This window comes from Cannabis sativa, chromosome 4 (genome assembly GCF_029168945.1).
Source record: "Cannabis sativa cultivar Pink pepper isolate KNU-18-1 chromosome 4, ASM2916894v1, whole genome shotgun sequence".
Taxonomy (NCBI): Eukaryota; Viridiplantae; Streptophyta; class Magnoliopsida; order Rosales; family Cannabaceae; genus Cannabis; species Cannabis sativa.
In genome coordinates, this window is record NC_083604.1 from 9278350 (window position 1) to 9293127 (window position 14778).

At 30.4% G+C, this 14778-nt stretch overlaps 1 long non-coding RNA gene across 1 annotated transcript; it reads right to left on the reverse strand.

Moving 5' to 3' along the window:
- Positions 1-651: 651 nt before the first annotated feature.
- LOC133036650 (uncharacterized) lies at positions 652-4014 on the reverse strand. The gene is made up of 2 exons (XR_009687238.1): positions 3319-4014; positions 652-2689 (listed from the first exon to the last, which is right to left on the reverse strand). It is a non-coding gene; the product is annotated as an uncharacterized LOC133036650 (long non-coding RNA).
- Between the last annotated feature and the right edge of the window lie 10764 nt (positions 4015-14778).

A 14778-nucleotide genomic window follows, 5' to 3' on the forward strand; every position in this document is an offset into this window, starting at 1 on the left:
TAATTTTACCTTGACACTTACTATAATTTCAACTATGTTTAGAAATCTATCAATACTATTCTAAGCAATAGTCTCTATTCACTATTAGTAGAAATAAATAAATATTTATTCTCACACAAATTGTATAACAAATAAAATTTAAAATATATGTATATTTTTACCGGGTATTACATTCTACCCTCCTTAAAGAAATTTCGTCCTCGAAATTTAACTACCAAATACACGAGGGACTTCATGTTTGTCATCACTTATTACATGACCTCCTTATCTACTTTATGGACCTAACAAATATGTACTTAACTTTTATCTTATTGGTCAAACTACAACACATATAACATATACAGTCTAATTTAAGTATTGTTATTCCTTTATATATTACTTAAATAACAAACATACTCCATCACAATACTTACATATACGTGCTTTAAATACATAAATTTTGCAATAACATGCTCGTAATTTTATATAAAAAAAAAAAAAAAAAAAAAAAAAAAAACTCTTCTCTTATGAACATCCTTATATGCCACTTGAGAACACATTATACAATACAAAAATAACAAACAACAAGGAGTAGAGTAGAAGAACTTATGCAAACTTCTCTTTAATTGTTCCCATTCTTTCATTGAATGTTAATTTTTTTTTTTAACTTAATTTCCTCCATAAAGCTACAATTCCGTTATTATAGTTACGTAGCATAATTATTAAGAATGTTGCCCTACACATAACGATCCAATATATCATCAACAAACCGATGTCATTCAAACAGACCACATGTCTTCTATAAATTACATGAACTACATGTAAGCTAAAGATCGTTAAAGGTCTTCTTACACATGCGAGCTAGCCAATATATAGGCTTAGAAGCATACAAGTTAACATACTCTCAGGAATGAGCTACATGCATATCACTATAAAAGAAACATTTACTAATCCATCCAACTAATGAAATATGAATAAAATTTACTATCAAAATCACTCTTTCTAAGAATAACTCGAGAACGAAAATCGCTTAATCCAATTCTCATATATATTTTTCTTTACTCGCTTAATCATATACCATTTATTTGTACTAAACGAAACCATTACATATATGTAGGGATCACAACCCTAACGTCATACTCATAGCACAATCATAGCAATAACATATAAAAATTATTTCAACCATATCATGTCTTTACCATAACATTGGCATATCATAGCCATTACTTACATAACTTGGGCCTAGCCTGGCCTTACAATATCCTGGGCCTAATCTGCCCATATAATAACCTGGGCCTATGTAGCCCTACCATTGTTATAGGATAGGGTATCTCTATATTCAACAGTAACATCACTGTATCATACCCCACTATAACAATGTCATACACGAATCAGACAAATGTAGGGTAGGGTATCTCTACATTCAACGGCCTTATCCCGTATCATACCCCACCATAATAATTTCAAACACGACTCAGAAAAATGCAGGGTAGGGTATCTCTACATTCAACGGCCTTACCCCGTATCATACCCCACCATGGTCCCTCACTTTACCTGAGACGTTAGCATACAACTTGCAGCATACAACACACAATATATGAATGCAACATACAACATATACAAGTCAAAACAACCCTAATCAATATATCAATTCATAAACTCATATTGTGTCCATACCACACATTCTCAGTACCACATACATATTCATAATAACAAAGCATAAACCATATTCCAATACATAAAGAGTTTAAATTTATGCAAATAAACACAAACAAAACTATCTAATTTCCTTACGAATCACGAGGCTACTGACTGTCACAATCTATTCTTCTATTATAACCTTAATGATTAGATTTCACCCTTAACCAAAATTCAACTTAATTATTTCTAATAAAAGAGTAGAGCTTAAAATTATCTATCCATTAACACTTAAAAAAAACAAACTTAAGAACGTACCAATAGTTATATATGTCTAATTTATTAAACCTGAAACATACACTCTCGTTAGAAATACTAATATAGCAACTAATTTTTTTTTTCCTAACATACTCTATTCCAATCTGCTTATAACACAATTTCATTTTGAAAAACACTCTTCTTATGCTCCTTATTTATGAAAATAAGTACAACTTATCAAAAATCAAACTTAAATTACGTAATATAGCAATACCTTGAATTATTTTTTTCCAAAAATATCTCATAGATCGAATCCTACCCATAAAATTTTAAGACATATTCTTCTAAACGCAAAGAAAACTTCTAGTTACACTAAAGATGTAACGCAACATAAAATATGTAAGACTAACATGAACAGATTAACTAAAACTTACAGTACAGTGAGTCGAGCTCGTCTCGTGGCAATGAACTTTACATGTTAGGGTCAACCACATCCTTTAGGACTGTATTGCTCTGATACCATATTGAAACGCCCTGATTTCCCGAGACGTCACACTAGCTAGTCCGTTTAAAACCATTTAAGATAAAGACAATAAAAGACTTCTTTAATAAAAAAAAATAACTAAGCATGAGATCTCATTATTTTTAAAACAAAACATTTATTTATTAATAACTTTAAAGTATAAAGCCTTACAAAAACTATTTGAATCATAATCTTAAATGAAATATTTTTAAACCAAAACATCGTGACAATCCCCTAACATGTAATCCACGCCTCGAGCTCGCCATCCTCACTGTTTAGTTTTGTCTTTACCTGCACACAGAGTACCCGTGAGCTAACGCCCAGTAAGAAGAGCTATGTAGGACATAACCCCCCAACTAGATAACATAGTCATAAGTATAACAATATCACAACATCAAATTAACTCATACCATACTTGCATACATATCACAACATGTCATATCACACATTATTCTCACATACAATACAACATCATATCACAGTGTAATCTTAATGCATGCTATACTCACACACATAACACATAGTATCTTATCGTACATTGTCCTCACATACGATAATCTACTCCCACTCATGTTGATCAGACATGAAGTGTAACTTGCCCTGTCTTGTGCTGTTCTCACACTCGGCATCCAATAGGGCAATCCCTTATCACAAGTTGTACTCACCCATGATAGGATAACCTGCAAGTAAATCCATACAAGCAGCCAAAAATATATCCTGCAGTGCTATGCTCACACCAGCAGCAGAAAACCTATCGAATAAGTGCTATCCTCACACAAACAGTCAAAAGTCTTATCACTATCACACACTAATAACATTAGCATAAAACAACAATCTACCATAAAACATGTAAATACAAACCCATAATACAGTTGTATGTTTCAACATACACCCTGTGCACAGATGTCCACTCTTCTTACCTCAGTTGTTAAGAACACCTTCTTGCTACTCCAAGCACCTCAATAAATTTTCTTGTTGAGGACAAGATCCTCAAATCCCGCTGCTTAAGACTTGTTATCTCGTCATTACTACCTATAACAACACATGGTTCAAGGCCCTAACATTAAAATTCGTACTCTTACAGTACAGCAGAAAGATCACTATTTTTGACCAACAACTATACTAATTCAGTGAAAGTTGTCTTCATAAAAATTATAGGAAATTTTATTATCTTTCCAATGATATAAGGATCATTAAAAATGGCTTAAAACTGAGGGAGTTATGATTGTTTTACTGAAACTATTTCTGAGAAGGAATATGGAGTAACGAATTACACAACTTAGTAAAAATATAAACTTTTGACATTGAATGGTTCAGAACTAGAAGATAACATCTTCATCAAAGTTTTAGGAAATTAAATTCCCTTTCCAATGATACCAAAATATTTGAAATTGGAATTATATTCAAGGAGATATTGCAATTTTACCAAAACAGTTTTGCAAGAACAAGATTCAAGAAACAAATCACATGATATTGAATAAAACTAACTTTTTGACATAGTATGACTTCGAATTAACAAAACGTTTCTTCATAAAACTTATGGGAAATCGAATAAGCTTTCTAACAATATAAAAATCTCTAAAAACGGATCAATATCAAGAGAGATATCGTCACTTTACTGAAACTTGTTTTTTCTGAAAACGAAAAATATAATAGGTCTGATCCCTATAGATAACATTTAGCATTATTGAGTAAGAAAATATTTCATACCTCTTCACAAATTTCTATTTGATGTCTCAAGCCCGCAAGCCTTGATTATAAATCCAAAACTTTAAGAATGAAGGTAGAAAATAAGAAGAATTGTGGAAGGTTTGAGAGGAGCAAACGTGAAGAAGAATGAGGCTTTGACTAATTGGTTTGGAGAGGAAAAATAAAACTATGATAGTTTAGGGTTTGATAAAAAGATTATGAGATATTGTATTCTGATAGGTTTAGGTTAACTAAAAATAATAATATATAATAAAATGCTAAAATATTATTAAATCAACAAATATCTAAATTTTTAAATTTTAAAAGTAAGCCCTTTATTTGGTAACTTTAGGCTCAGTTTTCACCTAGAAAAATGCCGAATTATGAGATAATTATTTCTACAAAATTTATAGATCTTTGAATTATCTTTCCAACGCCACTGGAATCACCTCAATCGGAGCTCGAAAACTCTAGATATGATCATTTTAGTAAAACAGTTTTTAATCCTGTGAATTTATCAAAACCTACGAATTTTTGTGACATTAATTCCATTATAATGTTATTTAATGTACTCATACAATAAATTAAACCCACTAAATAATCTATAAAACTCTAATAGACTTTCATATTGGGCTTTAATTGAGTAATTATCCTTATTCGTAAAAACACCATAATTTTACCTTGACACTTACTATAATTTCAACTATGTTTAGAAATCTATCAATACTATTCTAAGCAATAATCTCTATTCACTATTAGTAGAAATAAATAAATATTTATTCTCACACAAATTGTATAACAAATAAAATTTAAAATATATGTATATTTTTACCGGGTATTACACTTGGTCAAGATAATAATTTGTAACAGGTATATTTACAATCTTCTTTCATCTGTGTATGACCTAGCAACATGATAGGACCCATCCAAAGTGTGCCTGTGTGAGCCTATGTGTTTAATTTGATTATAGATACATATAGGTTGATGTTGCTAAAATAAATTATCATAGTTTTTGATAGAATTTATTTAGGCCCATTTAGTTTTTTGGGCCTATTCAATTAATAACAGTTGTTCTTATTAAGGTTAAATTCCTTTCTTTTGGGCCTTGTGTGGGAGTTGGGAGCCATAGAAGTGGGCACGACATACTGAACCCAGCACCCCCTCACACAAACCACCCCAATTGTGAAGGCCCATTTGCCTGATTTGAATGACTGTACTAGGTTAATTTTACTAGTTTAACCTAATAAAATTGATTAGCAACATAATTAATTTCATTTATTTTGAAATTAATTTAAGAAAATTATAGTTTAAAGAATTTTTTATTCTAAGCTAAACTATATGTATTTTCTTGTATTTAATTAAATATAGAATTATAACCATCTAGATTCTTTCTGGAACTTAATTTAAATTTTTCATTAAATATTCTTATTTAAGTTGATATTTAGTTATCTACAACTAACCAACTTAAATCTGAATATCTTTTGAATTTCAAATTTCAAAATTAAGTTGAGGAATTTTAGGCATTGGTTATTAAGATTCTTTAGATATTATTTAAGTTAATATCTTTTCGAATATTAACTTAAAATGGAATATTTTCAAATTAAGTGGTTACAACTTAATTTTTGATATTTAATTAAATTTAAATTTGAAAAATATTTAAGTTCTAGATTTTTTCTAATACAACTTAAATTAGATATTTTTTCAAATTTTGTGGAAAAGATACTTAGTCAAGTAAGATATTTTCTAGATAGTTATTTCTAGACTACTTATTATTTCTAATATTAAATAGGAAAATATTATAAATGGTGAAATTAATTATTTAATTAATTTTGGTACAATTTATTTTAAGTATATTTTTCCTAGTATTAAACTAGAAATTAATAATTAAGCCTTCTCTACACTTAATTATTTATTTCTTGAATTTAATACATTTAATTAATTTGAAAATTAAATATCTAAGTTGATTTTTATCATCATACTTAAATATTTCTTTTTCATGACATTTAATTAAATAGAAAATTATTTTAGTTGAAATTTATTTTTTCAACTAAATTTAAATAATTTTCAAAATATATTTTTTTATTTTATTAATCAATTTTCGAAATTGCATTACTTAAATGCTAGAATTTTGAATTTTATTTTGAAAAATAGATTAAGTTGTAAATTAATTATTTATTTTAATTAATTCTTGGATCAACTTAAATCAATGATTTTTTTCATTTATTGATTAATTTAAAATAAATTGAATTAAAGTATATTATTAGAAATTGAATTAATTAGTCAAAGGAAGATCTAGATAGATGATATTTTTGCTTGAAGTATTTTTCTAGTGTATTTAATTAAATAGAAAATTAATATTTAAGTTGATTTTCATCATCATACTTAAATATTTGAAATTTTTCTTATATATTTAATTAAATAGGAAAATTATATTTTTTGTTATAAATTAATTTTATTAATTAATTTTGGGCCAACATTAAATTAGAATAATTTTTCCAGGATTAATTTTTTATTTTAACATGCATTTTCGAAAATTGTATTCTTAAATACTTTAATTTTTCGAAATGCAATATATATTTATAGAAAATAAAATTTGAGTTGTAAATTAATTTAAATTAATTTTGTAACAACTTAAATTGAATATTTTTCTAAATATTTATTGGAAATTATTACTAAGATGGAAATAATTCATGTTATTTTTATATCCATCTAAGTAAAATTTATAAATATTAAATTAAAATTTATATTTAGAATTTTTCATTCTAAATTGGAAATTTTAAATAAATATATATTTAAAATAAATAAATTAAATAAAGAGAATCAAAGAAAATACAACTCACTTTAAATAATGAGCTTGATTATTATTAAGATATTCGATCTCCATTGTTGGTCTTACAAAAGTTAAATGTTTTCAATATAACTTCGAGACGCTAGACTTCGTCCCCCTATGGATGGTTATTCGTTGAACGCATTTAACACCGTAAGATTTCATTTGATAAGTGTTTTGTAAGTTTTCGTCTCTATTAGACTCTCCCCTACGGTGACTACTTAGAGATAAACTTATGAAACATGAAACAATGGTGGAAGCTCATAAAATGAGAATAACCTTGACTCTCGCCTACCGGGACAACGTTGGATTCTTATTTTGATCGAATAAAAGGTTGCTAGAATTGTTTCTATTTTAGATGAGCTGACAACTCTATTCAATAAATGATGCTTTGACTCTCGCCTACCGGGACAACCGTATCGGTTGTTGAAAACCTTGGAAATTATTTAGGATTGTATGTTTTAGTATTTTCACTAGTCATTCCTACTTGCTATATGTTTATAATTTCTGAATTGTGTATGGATTTATATTGAACCATGTTATTTTCTGTTATTAAGTTGTAGTTTAATTTCGAATCTTCATTGTTGGTCTAACTGTTGGGTTTTATGCCCTAAATAAAACTCATTTCATATAATCAGATTTGCTTATTAATAAAGATCATAAATAACATTTTATGTTGCATGGTTCACATGATTTATTTCATGATTATATGTATATAATGTATGAATTCTTTTTAAGTCCAGAACATATGAGTTTGTTAAAGATTATAGTGTTGTCAGCACAGTGGAATATAATCTTTATTGTATGTTCAAAAGTTTATTCCCTGGTTTGTCAGAACACTGGATTTAGACTGACATGGTATAATCAGCGATAGGTATTCTTACACCTTGGAAAAGTGTTATGTCCTTTCCAGGACATTGGCAAAGTTTACCAGTATCGGATGTATGGAGTATACATCGGAAGGGACCGATATTGAACTTTGATTAGATATGTTGAAATTTACCGTAATATCTATTCAATTCAATATCAACTGTTGATCCTAGATCACATGATCGAAATCCTGATATGGTTAGGCTCAATTTCAAGAGTGTTGCTCGTGTTCTTTGATTTGTTAGTTAAGCCCAGTTTTGTATCAGGGTGATACGTACATTTTGGGAACACGGTAATACAATGGAGTGGGGGAGCGCTAACATAAATATGGAATCTATAGCTTCTATTTGGCAAATAGAAGTAAAGGATGATTTCCTTCGAGCTTAACCAAACGAAGATAAATGGTGGAGATCTCATTTCACTTAGGTGAAATATCATTTATACAGGGTTAAGTGTTTTAAGGATAAAATACATTGTAGGGTGTTACGGTAATTTAATCCTGTACAGTGTAAATCATCTATATAGAGGATCATTGATCACATTAGGGTTATAACAATGGATAACTAATGACGTGTCTATATCGTGGAACATATAGAGCGTTTCTATATGACTGAGAGTGCAATTCCAAGTTCTAAGTATGGATTCAATGAGGAATTAATAAGTTAGGGAATTTACTTGGTAAATTCGGTTCGACTTATTGGAAGCTCGGTTATATAGACCCATGGTCCCCATACTAGTTGAGGCCATACTGCTTGTAAGACTCAGTTAATTGATTTTAATTAATCAATTATAATTCTAAAAGTTAGACTATGTCTACTTTATGAATTCTCACAGTTTAAGGATGAAATCGTAAAGAAAAGGGTTTCTAGGTTTAATTATTAATTAAGAGACTTTGCATGTCTAATTAATAATTATTTTAAATGACAATATTATTTAATAATCTATTTTAGTTATTAAATAATTAGTTTTGGCATTTAAATGATTAGAATTGAAAAATGGCATTTTTGGAGAAATAGAAATAAAATTGAGGAAACTACAAAATCCAAGTGAGGCCCATTTCCCTCTATGGCCGAGCACTCCCTTTGTGTTTCCCAATTATTATTTTTATTTTTTAATTGCCATGTAATTGCTAATCAAAGCCTAGCAAAAATAGGAAAGTGGTTGATCACACTAAATAAGGCAGTTAATTGATTACACAGTAATTAAGGAAACTGTTTTATTTGGAAAGTTGTGCTCTCCCTTCTCCCTATATATAGCAGCCCTTGTTCTCTTCTCTTGCATATTAGATGGATGAAAAGCCACGAAATTGAGAGAGAAAAATAGAGAGAAATTTCGAAATCCTTGTGAGATGAGTAGTGCCCACACACATCAAGTGGTATCTCAATCATAGTATGGAAGACTATGGAATTTCTACATCAAAGAAGGAGAAAAGAAGATCCAGGTTCAGATCTTGGTGATGCTCTGCTACAGAAAGGAATCAAGGGCTAGAGATCTGAACGGAAGGAGTCATATTATTCCGCTGCACCCACTGTAAGGTTTTCTAACTTTATATGTGTTTATTTTCATTGTTTTAGAATTCATATTAGGTTGTTAATCCAACATACTTGTTAGTAAATCTAGATCCTGGTAAAATAATTTCCAACACTAACATGTTTGTTTTTCTAATGAGATAAATCCCTAATGGATTTTCACCATTAGACATACATAACAGTGTAAGATCTCGAAAGATAAGTATTGTATATGCGACATCTAACTGTTCATCAATTGATGACACCTTAGACTAGTATTTTAACAATATGAAACAAGAAGATTACATAAATAAGATTACTTTGTCTTTCGCTAATCGAAGCATCGTTGGATTCTTATTTTAAACGAAATTATCCTAATTCCTCTTAGCTTATTCATTTCGAATTAGCTCAATAATATATCATTGGATGAATGGTCTATAAATCATTTCATGTCATTCTATATTTTCTCTTAAGAAATTAAATGACGCATATGATTATAATCCCGAAATTCTATTCCCAATTGATATAAATCCTCAATCTTAGAAATCTCCTACTTGTATGGGCAAATCTGACTTAGAGTTTAAATAGTAGTGGTGGTCCAAGAAAGAATTACTCATTATATTTGGTTGAATTTAAGTCTTTGACTTTAATTTTAGAATCCAAACAGAAATTTTCTTATATTTCTAATTCCAGATACAATACAGTTACACTTTCTCAAGTGTTTAATATCCATCTTCTATTAATGGATTAAAACTGTATGGAATATGAGTTAGGTATTCTGTGACCAGGATCCACTTGCACTATTCTAAGAATTCTTTTATAAACCTAAGTCATCAAAAGACACTACCACATTTTTTTAATCTATGGCATTTGTATCTTGTTCATAGTGGATTTGACAAGATCAATCTCTGCAAAGAGTTAATATGCCTATATCCACTGAAAGTAGTTCATCTCATTCGCAGATGGATGTACATTCAGGGGTGGATATGAGTTTTTCGTTGTATTCTTAAAACGATAACTCTAGATTATACCTTATGCAAAGAAATTTGAAATGTTTAAAAATTTCATTAATTTCTAGCAATGGTTAAAACCATTAAGGTAAGTGGTTAAAGATCTTGCGAACTGATAGGGGTGGAGAAATAGTTAGTAGATATGCAGTTCAAAGATCATTAAATTGATTTTTGAATTATATCCAAACTTACCTCCCCAGAAATTTCGAGTTGCATATTGATGATTAGTTACTAGTCGTTGCCTAAATCCTTCTATGGTAATACAATTTCAGAATGATGTAATGGTTGGGTACTTAATGTAAATCATTACTAGATTCATGGATGACCTAATCAAAATCTTAAGAAAAGCTAGAACTGTTAACCATGGTTTGTTAGCTATTCTAAGTGATTAGGGGTGGACCATCCCATTGTCAATAGATAAGAAAGTGTTTGTTCAAACAAATACTACTTTTCTAAGAAAATGACTAAGTCTGAAAAACAAGTAGCAAATAAAGGAGATATTTAATTCTTGATTCCAAAAGTGTTCTATCATCTTATATAACATATGATGATCCCACTGCCTCTGTTGTCTTGTCACAACCAAAGAGGTCAATACCATTTAGTTTTCTTCGACATAATTCATGGTACCTTGTCGTAGTGGGAGAGTTTCTAGGAACTCACCTTCTTATGACTTGGGAGACACTAGTGATTAAAATCCATTGTGAGTTTAAACAAGTAATGGATTGTCAAGATAAGAAACTAAGAAGAAAGCCAATAGAACTATGGTTTAATCCATTCACATGGAGTAACCTAAAGTTTTCTATTACAAGGACATAAAAGGAAATTTTCGTTTATAAGTCCATTCAATGGACTTAACAAAACTTCTTGTTCCTAGTATTATAGGTTTGAGTTTATCTAAACCTATGGCTTGTGGTATACCTGGTAATTACTTACTCTAATGCAAGCAACTTACTTTAGTAAGATGCTGAAGCATTTTCTTTCTAATGGCTATCTATAGAAGCTTCACAACTTCTTAGGCATAGATTTTATTTATCTAAGGAAAAGTCTTAACTATTCCAGAAAAGATAAAGCCATGAAAGAATTTCTTATATCAACAGTGAGAGGTCTTAGATATGCTTTTGTATGCCTTAGACCAGACACCTGCTGTTGAGTGGGAGTAATGAGTAGGTATCAGATTAATCCAGGAGAAGAACATTGGAAGACAATCAAGTAAATCCTAAGATTAAGAAGAGGAACTATATGTTAGTCTATAAGAGTGTGTTTAAAACTCTTAGACTACACCACATCAGATTTCGAAATTTGCCTATGTGCTAGTAAATCTTTCTGATAAGATGGTGGTTACTCTGGGGGTGGAATAGTGATTTTGGAGAAGTGTAAAAACCTATCTGAAGTCTCTAGGTCTACCAGAAAGGGACTGAATGTTAAAGCTGCAGGAAAGGTACTTATTCAGTCTAAGAAAAGTTCTATACATTTTTGGCATCATTCCAAATTGCCTTAAACTACTAGTGTTAATTTCCTGATTAACCAAAAGTAGTTGCCAAAGGTATAGAATCCAGTATCCCAAGAGAGTAGACATATAGAGAGGAATTTCACATTATCAATGATTTTGTGATTAAAGGAAGAGTAATAGTGGAGAAAAGGTTGTGGTTAATTCAACCTTTCAGATCCTATTACGAGGAGTTTACTACTACTACACTTGATTTGTATATCAAGGTGTTGAGATTATTTGAAACGCACTTTTTGTTTTATATTAGTGCAAGTGGGAGTTTGTTGGGTTTTATGCCCTAAATAAAACTCATTTCAATATAATCAGATTTACTTATTAATATAGATCAGAAATAACATTTAATGTTGCATGGTTCACATGATTTATTTCATGATTATATGTACATAATGTATAAATTCATCTGAAACCCTTTTCACATACTTGATCCTATTTATTGTGCCGTCAACACATTGGAAAGTAAACATGACTATGTGAATAAAGTTTCCTAGATTTATCAGACACAGGGTTTTACTGATATGATAATCTACAACAAGAGTTTACTTGTATTTGGAGAAATACTATGTTCTTTCCAGAGCATTGGTTAAAGTAAAGCTCAGGTTGGATGCATGGAGTATGCATCGGAAGGGACCGATATTGAACTTTGACTTAGATTTAATTAAACTTACCGTTGAATCTATTCAAGTCAATATCGCCAAGTTGATCCTAGATCAAATGATCTTAATCCTGTTATGATTAGGCTCAATCTTGAAAGGCTATTCGTGTTCTTTGATTTGTTAGTTAAGCCTACTTTTAGGTCAGAGTGATACGTACATTTTGGGAACACGGTAGTGCAATTGAGTGGGAGCGCTAGCATAAACATGGAATCTATAGCTTCTATCTGGCGAATAGTAAGCAAAGGATGATCACCTTCGAGCTTGACCAAACGAAAATAAATGGTGGAGATCTCATTTCACATAAGCTGAAATATCATTTATACGGGGTCAAGTGTTTTAAGGATAAAATACATAGTAGGGTGTTACGGTAATTTAATCCCTTTACTGTGTAGATCATTCATATAGAGGATAATTGATCACATTAGGATTATAACAATGGATAACTAATGATGTGTCTATATGGTGGAACATATAGAGCATTCTATATACTGAGAGTGCAATTCTAAGTTCTATGCGTGGATTCAACGAAGAATTAATAAGTCAGTGAATTTTAGTCCTAAATTCTTGATCTACTTATTGGAAGCTCAGTTATATAGACCCATGGTCCCCCCACTAGTTGAGATAATATTGCTTGTAAGACTCATGTAATTGGTTTTGATTAATCAATTACAATTCTCAAATTAGACTATGTCTATTTGTGAATTTTTCACTAAGTAAGGGCGAAATTGTAAAGAAAGAGTTTATAGGGGCATATTTGTTAATTATGATACTTTGTATGGTTCAATTAATAAATATGATAAACGACAATATTATTTAATAATTATTTACAGTTATTAAATAGTTAGAATTGGCATTTAAATGGTTGAATTAGAAAATTGGCATTTTTGAGAAAATCAGATGCAGAAAAGATAAAACTGCAAAATTGCAAAAAGTGAGGCCCAAATCCACTTGTATAGGGCCAGCCACTTTTGTAGGAAATTTAAACTGATTTTTTCATTATTTTAATGCCAAATAATTCAAACCTAACCCTAGTGGAATGCTATAAATAGATAGTGAATGCTTCAGGAAAATTACACTTAAATTTTCTATTTTTCCTTCAGAGAAAAACCTGAGCCTTTCTCTCTCCCTATCTTTAGCTGCCACTTCTTCTTTCTCTTCCCTCTGAAATTTCGAAATTTCTTAGTGTATGAGTAGTGCCCACACACATCAAGTGATACCTCAATCATAGTGAGGAAGATCGTGAAGAAAGATCATCAGCAAAGGAGATTCAGCATCAAGGATTCAGAGAAAGAGATCCAGGTTCAGATATTGATAATGCTCTGCTACAGAAAGGAATCAAGGGCTAGATATCTGAACGGAAGGAGTCATTTAATTCCGCTGCACCCAATGTAAGGTTTCTTTAACTTTATATGTGTTTAATTTATCGTTTTAGAAAGTTCATATTTAGGATGTTAATAAACATACTTGTGAGTAGATCTAAGATCCTGGTAAAATAATTTCCAACATCATGAGCATCATCTTCTGAAGGATGAGATGGTAGGGCCTTGGGCTTTAGATTATCTTATGCGGTATCAGGAGGCCAAATCTCATGGTCTTAATAGTGATTTGACATCAGCTATTGTGCCTTCGGAAATGCTGTTACATGTGGAAATCCAGTTGGGGTAATTCAATCTGTTTGTGGATGCTTGTGTTAGAACATAAGCGAGAGTAGTGGGACTTGGGGCTGTGCTGTTTGATTCTGCTGGATCTATTTTGTTCTTGGCGGCTACTCCTTTGGTTTGCCATTTGGAACCCCTTGTTGCTGAAGCAGCTACTTTACTCCATGGTCTCCAACTTTATCTTCAAATGGGTTATCGTTATGTGAAGATATTCTCAGATTATCTTCGTCTACTGCAAAGTGTGGGTTGTAAAGAACAAGGTTTTTTTGAGTTTGGTATTGTACTTCATGATATTTTTTGTATGTGGGATTCTTTTTCTTCTATTACATTATCTTATTGTAAGCGGGCTAATAATGCTAATATTCATTCGCTTGCATAACTAACTTTCTCTCTTGAGTCACCGCGTGTTTGGTGGTCGGAGTTGCCTAATCATTTAGCATGATGTGGGTCTTTTGTTGAGTAATTTTCATGACAATGTACCTTATAATATTAATTTACTTTCTTGCAAAACAATTTTTTTTTATTTTTATTATTATTAGTAGATTCCTAAGATTTGGCGGAAGGTATAAAAGTCATTTATGGGAGTTTGCCTAATAAAAATAGGTTAGTTTACTGTATTACTAGCACTACCCACTTCTTAATTACTATAAAAACAACA